Consider the following 11994-nt stretch of genomic DNA (forward strand, 5'->3'; position numbering starts at 1 on the left):
TTACTATATTTCAAGTACCTAAGTATAATATATATAAGTAGAAAAAGTTTTTTTTATTTGTTTATAGTTATTATAAAAGTAAAGAGAAAACATTATGTACAATAGTTTATAAAGTTTCAGCAAGTGAGTTGTAGAAAGGATCAATAAATTTATATAAAAAGCGTTTCAATATCTGCGTCATTCAGCCATAATTTTACCTCCTTAAAATGTTCTATTGTTTTATTTATCATTTGAGTTTGTAGTGGTAGAAGGTTAAATGTACGAGGACCAATGAAACTGCTATGTGTCTGCATTAATTTAGTATTTGTTTGGGGGGTGTAAAATATATTATTTGTTCTTTTGCTCATTCTGTTTTCATTTATTTTGAAATTATTTTTGTTTTTAAATAAATATTTCATAGTTTGTAATATAAATAATTTACGAATTTTAAATAATTTAAATTCTTTGTATAATAGGTCGGTCGAGAATGTTTTATTTTTGTTATATATGACTTTAATTATGCGTTTTTGAATTATTTGTAGGGGCTTAATAAATGTATCAGGTGCACCACCCCATCCTATTATCCCATAAGTGATTGCAGATTGCCCTAGGGAGAAGTAGATCATTTTCAATTTTTCAGCGTTTAAAATTTCCTTGAGTCTATAAAATATGTGGGTAAGATATCTTAGTTTAGAAGTGGTTTGATTAATATGTGATTTCAAATTAAGATTAATATCTATTGATACTCCTAAATATTTTATATTTTTGACATTAGCGAGTTCGTTGCACAGGAAGCACATTTCTTGATTGCAAGTTGTATTATGGATTCAAATTTTAAGGTTGTCTTTTGGTTTGTTTTTTATATTTTTATAAAAATAAGTAAAATGTTTTGCTGTAGTTTAAGACAAGTTTGTTATATTTTAACCATTTTGAAACAAGTGAAATACATACAGTTGCTTTCGAAAAAGTTTCTGTCCCATTATTACCATCCACTATTATTGCCGTGTCATCGGCAATAATAATCATATTAAATCGGAAATTAACTGGAACACCCTCAGGAAGAAGCTAGAGAACGCCGGTGTGCGCATATCCCACGCAAAAGCTATCCCGACGGGCGTCGTTGTCCACACCGCCGACTCCTCCAGCTTCAGATTGGCCACCAAATTACCCGAGGATATCCAAACCATTTTCCACACTTTCGAGCTGCACGAGGACAAGACCACGAACGCAGTTTTAAGGGGAATCCCGACCTAGATCTTGGAGGAGGAGATTCTCCTTGAACTTCAAGACCTCGGTCTCCTGGCCATTTCCGTCACCAGGATGAGGTCGGGCCCCGACCGCACTAACTTCCCGATGGATCTAACGGCAAGAAAAAAAATAATTTCACAATGACGCACATATTTCACCTGATAATTAAAACAGAATTCTTAGACCATGAATCCGCCCCTACCCAATGCCACCGATGCCAGCTGTTCGGCCACTCTGCAAAAGGTTGCCATCTCCCCCCCCCCCCCCGCTGCGTCAAATGCGCGGGGCCTCATTTCACCGCCACCTGTGCCAAGCAGCGAGACGACGGCGAACTGTGCCGGCCCTCACCCGGCCAACTTCAAAGAATGCCCCAAAAGCCCAGCACCTTCAACATCCATGCCCCGTCGAACTGAGGTACCTCCGCAAGTCACCTTCACCTCCCACCCAGTCCAACCAACCACATCCTATGCCCAGGCATTAAACCCCCCACCCCAAATCCCCATTCCTTCCCCCTCCACCTCTACCCCTCCCCCCCAAACTCCCCCCCGCTCCGACAAACTCTCCCCCCACCCCCGAGCCCTCAGCAACTCCCTTTAGTTTTTCAGATCTATTTAAAAATAACTTTTTTTCTAAGATCAGCGAACTCATCGCTGATCTCCTGCCAAAATTCCAATCTGCCACCTCGCCGGCAGAATACCTATCGATTCTTTTCACAGCAGCCCCTCAAATCGTTGCCCTCTTTACTAATTAAATGGCTAATTCTACCAAGCCCTTCGCGCTACGTTTGGCATTCTGGAATGCCAATGGTCTCGACAAAAACATGCACGAATTACGCATTTTCACCAACACGCACAATTTAGACATAATACTCATAAACGAAACACACTTAAACCCTTAACCCACACCAAAAATCGCAAATACACACTGTACCGAAACGACCGTTTACACTCAACTAAAATCGCTCACAAACACAACATCACCCCCCCCCTGTCTACCATAGAAAGTACCTCCATTACCATATTTACGAAACACTCCGGTCCATTGAGAATTAATTCAATTTACAATCCTCCAATTCAGACATTACAAAAGTCGGATCTTGAATTACTTCTCGATGGACAAACGCCGACTATTCTAGCGGGGGATTTTAACTCAAGTCTTAGAGTCTCCGAAATTATCATCGGAGGCTTCAATACCAAGCGATCAACTGGCGCCATATTCCTGAACATAGCCAAAGCTTTCAATAAAGTATGGATAAACGGCCTACTTCTCAAACTTCACGAAACAGGCATCGATCCCCAACTACTCGGTGCCTTCATATCATTTCTACGCCAACGTACTTTTCGAGTAAAATACGGTGGCGCTCTTTCAATAAAACGCTTCACGACAGCAGAGGTCCCGTAAGGGTCTCTGCTTTCTCCAATCCTCTTCAATGTCTACACTCACGACATTCCCCTCTCTGAAAATTCTAATTCTCATAAAGCTCTGTAAGCAGATGATACCACAGTTCTGGTTAGATACTGTTCACCCAGGATGATTACGTACCGACTATAAAAAACATAGACTTACTTTAAGATTGGTACGATAGATGGCGTATAGACATGAATCCCTCAAAGAGCGTGGCCGTCTTTTTCTCTCGTAGAAAAATCGGCCAGGCCCCGCGAGAGGAAATAACGATGTACGGCCAGGCTATACCATGGCAAAAATCGGCCAAATATCTTGAAGTGACACTCGACAAACGACTCACATGGACAAAACACATAAATATCACTCTCAACAAAGCTAAAAAACATCCAACGCCCTTTACCCGTTACTTCACTCAAACGCTAAAACTTCCATTCAAAATAAACTTCTCATCTACAAAACACAGGTACGCCCCATCATAACTTACGCCTCACCCATATGGGGCACAGGGAAAACAAATTGTCTTGTTTCTTTCCAGAATGCCACACTTGTCTGAAATAACATAATTAATTCAGGCACGAAAATCCCCCCATTTTTTACCCCATGTGGTAGAATTAGCCAAATCATTCTATGCGAAACTTCCTATGCACTCAAACCCGAGCATAGCATGTCTCGGGCGTTCAAGTCCCGACGACAAACCCACTTATCCATTTCCAGTCTCCATTACATTCCCCCCTTGATGAGTGTACTCAAATAAAAAATTACATTGCAACCAAATATACAAAAAATATAGTATAAATTTACAAAAACCTAAATTTAAAAAAAAATAAATAAAAAAAATAGTATTTCAGCCCTATAAGTTGCTATAGGCAGCCCACTCATCGGGTAGAAAAAAACCATCCCACAGGTACTTATCACCCCCTCAGTTCACGAGACATGGAGACTGATTTCCCCGAACCTCGAACGTTCACAATAGGATACCATCATACCACATAATATGACGGTTTAGCCAGAACAGGGCACGGCGGTTGGTGGATAATGAAAGCGCTTCATTGGGTAGGGGAAAATATACCCCCCCCCTCCCCACCGAACTAAAACTGGTAAATAACCATAAAACTCTTCAACTTTAGATGATTTTTTTTAAACATAATGCAAATACATGAATTAATCATTAATTTCTTTAGGTTTTTGTAATTTCTCGCTGCGCCGGAAACCGCTGCGCGTTCTAGCCACCGGGCGCTGTGCTCCTTATTAACAGCCTACGTGCGTTATTATAAATTAAAACCCATTATTATACACATCATTTTAAAGCTAAAAATATTGTCTACAAGTTTTGTTGACTTATTTTTTTTCGTTAACAGGCCCAGAAAAAGTTATGTGCAAATATATTCAAAAATACTAAAAAACTGATATTTTCCTTTATTAATAATTGAAGAGATTGTATAGCTTTTCTCGAAAAAATGAAAGTACACAATTATTTAGAATAACTAATTAGAAACTAAACAAAAAATAAATAATCTGATTTAATAAAACCATTGACGGGATATTAGCGTATTCCGAAAGGCTTTGAAAAATATGTTCAAGAGGGGGTGGGGAAGGAAGCACAAGGGGGAAAGTCGGGGACTTTTGTAAAAAATTATGTCTAAAAGTCTTCTAACATCTGAAAAATTCAACTTCCGGGGAATTAGTTCCGACACAAAACCTTTGTGGTTATCGTGGTGTATAAATGAAAGATCTCCCCAACTCAGGTATAGCGTTTATTGATAAGTTGAAAGCTGATTTACAATCACAATATTTCACGTTATTTATGCACAATACAATGTAATGCTCGCGAAACTGGGTCGTAGTACGGTAGGTAGTAGTAGCCGACGATAGTAAATACTGAATACTAATAATGCTGCTCGCTGCGTCGGGCTTATTTATACTGCTCAGCCGGTGGCAACAGCAGGTAGTGAATTGCAACTGAATTCGAGGCATTTGCTCAGTCTGGGCCTTTCGCGAAATTTCGGCGGCGCGGCAATTATGCCTAGGCGGTAGACTCGAACCTTCTGGCGAGTTCTCGTAATGTAAAAGACGGACTGCGACGTATTGTCGCCGGTATATACTTTGAAGCAGGTAGGTTGCTTTGTCTTGATTTCGGCTGCAAATACGTACCTGCAAGTACGTACCTAAGTAGGTCGAGCGGTTTATTATTAATTATTCAATGGATTCTTCTCGACGCTACACCTTCATTGACTGGGCTATAAAAGAGAGTCACACGAACTAAAACTATCTGTCACTGCAATAATAATGTCAATACTGATTAGTTTATTAAGTCCTTGTACTACATAGACACAGTACACAGGTAGACAATATTTTACACCGAAAAAACTTACAAAAATGCATTTCACAATTTTTTTGAAAATAGTTATTAATTAACATATTGTTTCCTATTTTGTTGAATTTACATTTATTTTGTAAAATTTAGTTATCACAATGGTATGTTTACACTATATAATTTTTTGTTATCCTTTTTTGTTGGAAACGTTTTATTTTATATCTAAATATACGTGTAATGAACTTGCACTAGTCAAAAAAGATAAAAACAAGAATAGTTGGGGCCACAACACGAGAATTGACATATTATTTGTCCGATTTTTTCTCTTTTTAAATCAGATTTTTATCAACACGAATACTGCAGTCATAACAAGAGGATGGTTTATCTCCCCTGTACAGAGTTTCCATTTAATTTATGAAAATAAAAATTGGATTCAGAACACCAGAATGGTCTGAAAAAACAGGTTGAATGGCTGAATCAAATACAAAAGTTTTATTCCGCTCCAAAGTTAATCTTGAACTAAGTTAAGTTTAGCCGGCCGAGCAAAAATGTGCGGTGGAACTCAGTTAGCCGGTCTGCAACTAATACATAAACAACAAAAAATCGCATATTTTATTTATTTATTTATTGGACAATTTGTATAGGGCCGCTTTTGTGAGATATCACCTCAAGGGCGCTTTACAGTCGATGCAGGTATTACAAAAAAAAATAAATTAACAAAAATAAAGTGAAATTAAGTTAAATAAAATGAAGTACAGGAACAGGTGATGAAGTACAGGAACAGGTGACACGAAAATAGAAGATGGAGAATCTGCAGCAAGAATCCAAGGTGTTGAGGAAACTGGACCAGCTGCTGCAGCGAGAGAGTGCACCGCACCCACTAACAGTGCCAGCACGAGGTTCGTCATCCGTCCAGGTATGTGTCTGCTGTTAATAGAGCGCTGACACAATATACTTTCATAGATACCAGACCTTGGCAGCACCGCTGTGACATTCCACGAAGATAGAGGATGGAAACTCTGCAGCAAGAATCCTAGGTGGTGAAGAAAATGGACCAGCTGCTGCAGCGAGAGAGTCCACCGCGTCCACCAACAGTGCCAGCACGAGGTTTTTCATACGTCCAGGTATGTGTCTGCTGCTAATTAAGCGCTGACACAGTATTGGCAGCACCGCTTTGACGTTCGGCAAGTCCATCATTCATCTCCATGTAATCTTGTTCCTGATGATTGCGTTAGTGGTGCATTGTGCCCGCAATAAAAAGCGACGGTCCGGATAATAAATTACCCTGGGCTTAGCGAAACACTTGTCAAGGCATTCAGAGTTTCCAAGAATTCCGTTGAAAACATCTGGCGAACCTACAGTTACCGATCCTCGTCCCAAGTTCAACTTCAGCGAATTTCGAATATTTTTTAGCAGAATTTTCGATTATTCATTTTTAGCACACTGCACTTTAATCACATTACTATGAAGTTCTGATTACTGGTTGTTAAGTTTATTTAAAATGTTGATTGACTGATTTTAAAAATAATTTCAATGTAATGTTGCCTCATTTCCCTTGAAAGTACAAAAAAAACACAAATCGGTTGCCCTATAAGGGCGCTACAATACGCATACAGTTAATATATATTTTTGAATAAAGCTTGGGATTTGAATCTTATGTACAACCGACGATTTTTGAAAACGATTTTCCACTGATTTTTCAAAAACTGAATAACGATTTTTATTTTTATGTATCTTTGAAAAAAAATAGATCCCAAACCAGTTTTAGGGGAACCTGTCTACACCTCTCTGGTCAACAAAAATAAAAATAAAGTTTCAATAACCCTCACCTTAAAGTATTTTACTTAAAATATGACCTCTCCATTCACTAAACATTTATCAACTAAAATATTAATGAAGTGTGTATTCTTCCAGGTGATTCAATAAAACCTCCCCCAAATTCTGGCAGCAACAGCAGTTTCTGTGGCAGCTCTACTAATTATACGCCACACACCACAGGCCATGCCCAGCAGTCCACATATCACAGCAGTTTCTGTGGCAGCTCTACTAATTATACGCCACACACCACAGGCGATGCCCTGCAGTCCACATATCACAGCAGTTTCTGTGGCAGCTCTACTAATTATACGCCATACACCACAGGCCACGCCCAGCAGTGCACATATCACAGCAGTTTCCGTGGCAGCTCTACTAATAATACGCCATACACCACAGGCCATGCCCAGCAGTCCACATATCACAGCAGTTTCCGTGGCAGCTCTACTAATTATACGCCATACACCACAGGCCACGCCCAGCAGTGCACATATCACAGCAGTTTCCGTGGCAGCTCTACTAATAATACGCCATACACCACAGGCCATGCCCAGCAGTCCACATATCACAGCAGTTTCCGTGGCAGCTCTACTAATTATACGCCATACACCACAGGCCACGCCCAGCAGTGCACATATCACAGCAGTTTCCGTGGCAGCTCTACTAATAATACGCCATACACCACAGGCCATGCCCAGCAGTCCACATATCACAGCAGTTTCCGTGGCAGCTCTACTAATTATACGCCGCACACCACAGGCCATGCCCAGCAGTCCACATATCACAGCAGTTTCCGTGGCAGCTCTACTAATTATACGCCACACACCACAGGCCATGCCCAGCAGTGCACATATCACAGTAGTTTCCGTGGCAGCTCTACTAATTATACGCCACACACCACAGGCCACGCCCAGCAGTGCACATATCACAGCAGTTTCCGTGGCAGCTCTACTAATAATACGCCATACACCACAGGCGATACCCAGCAGTCCACATATAACAGCAGTTTCCCTGGCAGCTCTACTAATTATACGCCACACACGACATGCCATGCCCAGCAATGCACATATCACAGCAGCTTCCATGGCAGCTCTACTAATTATACGCCACACACGACATGCCATGCCCAGCAGTCCACATATAACAGCAGTTTCTCTGGCAGCTCTACTAATTATACGCCACACACGACATGCCATGCCCAGCAATGCACATATCACAGCAGCTTCCATGGCAGCTCTACTAATTATACGCCACACACGACATGCCATGCCCAGCAGTGCACATATCACAGCAGTTTCCGTGGCAGCTCTACTAATTATACGCCATACACCACAGGCCACGCCCAGCAGTGCACATATCACAGCAGTTTCCGTGGCAGCTCTACTAATAATACGCCATACACCACAGGCCATGCCCAGCAGTCCACATATCACAGCAGTTTCCGTGGCAGCTCTACTAATTATACGCCGCACACCACAGGCCATGCCCAGCAGTCCACATATCACAGCAGTTTCCGTGGCAGCTCTACTAATTATACGCCGCACACCACAGGCCATGCCCAGCAGTCCACATATCACAGCAGTTTCCGTGGCAGCTCTACTAATTATACGCCACACACCACAGGCCATGCCCAGCAGTGCACATATCACAGCAGTTTCCGTGGCAGCTCTACTAATTATACGCCACACACCACAGGCCACGCCCAGCAGTGCACATATCACAGCAGTTTCCGTGGCAGCTCTACTAATTATACGCCGCACACCACAGGCCTTGCCCAGCAGTCCACATATCACAGCAGTTTCCGTGGCAGCTCTACTAATTATACGCCACACACCACAGGCCACGCCCAGCAGTGCACATATCACAGCAGTTTCCGTGGCAGCTCTACTAATTATACGCCACACACCACAGGCCACGCCCAGCAGTGCACATATCACAGCAGTTTCCGTGGCAGCTCTACTAATAATACGCCATACACCACAGGCGATACCCAGCAGTCCACATATAACAGCAGTTTCCCTGGCAGCTCTACTAATTATACGCCACACACGACATGCCATGCCCAGCAATGCACATATCACAGCAGCTTCCATGGCAGCTCTACTAATTATACGCCACACACGACATGCCATGCCCAGCAATGCACATATCACAGCAGCTTCCATGGCAGCTCTACTAATTATACGCCACACACGACATGCCATGCCCAGCAGTCCACATATAACAGCAGTTTCTCTGGCAGCTCTACTAATTATACGCCACACACGACATGCCATGCCCAGCAGTGCACATATCACAGCAGTTTCCGTGGCAGCTCTACTAATTATACGCCATACACCACAGGCCACGCCCAGCAGTGCACATATCACAGCAGTTTCCGTGGCAGCTCTACTAATTATACGCCACACACCACAGGCCATGCCCAGCAGTGCACATATCACAGCAGTTTCCGTGGCAGCTCTACTAATTATACGCCACACACCACAGGCCACGCCCAGCAGTGCACATATCACAGCAGTTTCCGTGGCAGCTCTACTAATAATACGCCATACACCACAGGCGATACCCAGCAGTCCACATATAACAGCAGTTTCCCTGGCAGCTCTACTAATTATACGCCACACACGACATGCCATGCCCAGCAATGCACATATCACAGCAGCTTCCATGGCAGCTCTACTAATTATACGCCACACACGACATGCCATGCCCAGCAATGCACATATCACAGCAGCTTCCATGGCAGCTCTACTAATTATACGCCACACACGACATGCCATGCCCAGCAGTCCACATATAACAGCAGTTTCTCTGGCAGCTCTACTAATTATACGCCACACACGACATGCCATGCCCAGCAATGCACATATCACAGCAGCTTCCATGGCAGCTCTACTAATTATACGCCACACACGACATGCCATGCCCAGCAGTGCACATATCACAGCAGTTTCCGTGGCAGCTCTACTAATTATACGCCATACACCACAGGCCACGCCCAGCAGTGCACATATCACAGCAGTTTCCGTGGCAGCTCTACTAATAATACGCCATACACCACAGGCGATACCCAGCAGTCCACATATAACAGCAGTTTCCCTGGCAGCTCTACTAATTATACGCCACACACGACATGCCATGCCCAGCAATGCACATATCACAGCAGCTTCCATGGCAGCTCTACTAATTATACGCCACACACGACATGCCATGCCCAGCAGTGCACATATCACAGCAGTTTCCGTGGCAGCTCTACTAATTATACGCCACACACTACAGGCAATGCCCAGCAGTCCACCTATCAAGACACTGAAGACAGGCATCATAGCCATCGCACTATTTATACTGGACATAGTGGAACGGACCCCTATAATTCTACGATAGGTATTGAACATTCCCAACAAGTTGAGATTTCTGAAGAAAATACAATCGAACCATTGCAGAAGAAATTTCGGCCACAAACTGGACCTTTGATGACTAATAGCTTGACAATGACGATTCGTAATAGCACAGAGGAGAGCGGAGAGGCTACTAGGTCCAACCACATGAATTTAGAAGATGGGATAATGTACAGATTGCCGCAGGATACGATATTGAGTGCCAATTCCATTATGTCTCCTGACCAGAACCGGCAGCCTTGCGCCATTCGGCAGATGCATGAGCCCTCCCTGCCAAGTTTTAGGAAGGTGGTTTCTTCGCAGTCCGGTGACAGTGAATTGAAAATCAGCAATGTCACCGACAGGACATTGCGTAAATTGAAAAACACAATTAAGCAACGGTTTTTACAATTAAAATCTACCGGTTTCAGTGCTACAGGTCAACGTAATGGCCTTATGAACACGGGCTCCACGAGTTCGGACAACCCTTTTCCTATGAGAAGAGAACAAGTCCTAAATACTGCCAAATTCATGCACAAGAGGAGGAAAGTCGGCTATCGCCACAACAGGTACGGTAAGACTCAGTACTACCAAACATCTTTCTCCGGTACGTCAACCAAAGTGAAATATTCTAAGTACAGGTGGACCAATACAACAAAACATTCTGAATTAAAGCATAACACGAATCCTGAAAAAAAACAAGGTCTCGTGCCAGTTGAAAAGGAGTTCACACAGAAGGTCGAAGATCATCATAAGTTTTGTGAAAAAAATACCAATAACGCGTTCCCCTCCATTGGCGTGCCAGTGTATGCTTTACATGTGTCGGGATCATTTTTTGTACCATTGAACATAGACTATGATTATTTGATACCTTTCCTCGGCCAAAACGATCTCCTTGGGGTCGCGGGGCTCCATCCTAATACATGTCTGCATGAGGTCACCATCAATGTTAATTTTCAATCAACCTAATGGTCCACTTCACTATAAAGTGATGTAGTTCACTATAGGTACTATTAAAACAAACAGTACCATAAACTTCATTTTTTAACTTGTTAATCTGGCAATTGAGTGTTTATATAACTTGTAATAATTAAGGTACTTTGCAGAGTATTTTTTAGGTATTCATACAGTTGTAAAGGGAGTGATAGCATAGCTTTGGGATCACGGCTAATTATTTAACAGGCGGGAAATCTACCAAGTATTTATTTATTTAATTTCGTTCTTACTTTTATATAAAACAAGTCTTAGAAAAATCACTTTATATGTATTTCCAGTTAAATTAATTAATATACTTAGGAGACCAACAGATTTTTTTGCATCTGTAAATAATAAAATTATGAACAATACAAGTAAAAATTTTTTTGAAATATAAAACAGACATCAAGTCTCGGATCATCAGCCAAGACAGATCCATGATCAAAAATTTTATAAAAATCCCTACAAAAGTATGTACTCCAACTAGATGCTGATTAACAAATTTATCAAACTACTTATTAAACAAACTCCAACGGCTCGGAGGGCTTTGAAGCAGAGAATGGACGGTTATCTCGAGAGTATTTCCTCCTGGGGTAAAAATAATCTCGTCGAATTTAATGTTTCAAAGACCCAATCCTGTCTGATTACGTCTAAAAGGGATCCAAATGATAATCTAGTCTCCTTCAACGGAAGCAATCTTCCGAACAGGCCTTCCATTGATATGCTTGGTGTAACTATAAGTGACCAGCTCAGGTACGGGGGCTCCATCGAAGCCAGAGTAAAGTTAGCCTCTCAGAAGCTGGGCGTACTGTACAGGGCCCGCAGATACTTTAATAGTACACAACTGCTCACCCTGTACAAATCGCAAGTGCGCCCTACTGT

Source organism: Hesperophylax consimilis, chromosome 2 (assembly GCF_061612785.1).
Source record: "Hesperophylax consimilis isolate HC1 chromosome 2, BYU_Hcon_1.0, whole genome shotgun sequence".
Classification (NCBI taxonomy): domain Eukaryota; kingdom Metazoa; phylum Arthropoda; class Insecta; order Trichoptera; family Limnephilidae; genus Hesperophylax; species Hesperophylax consimilis.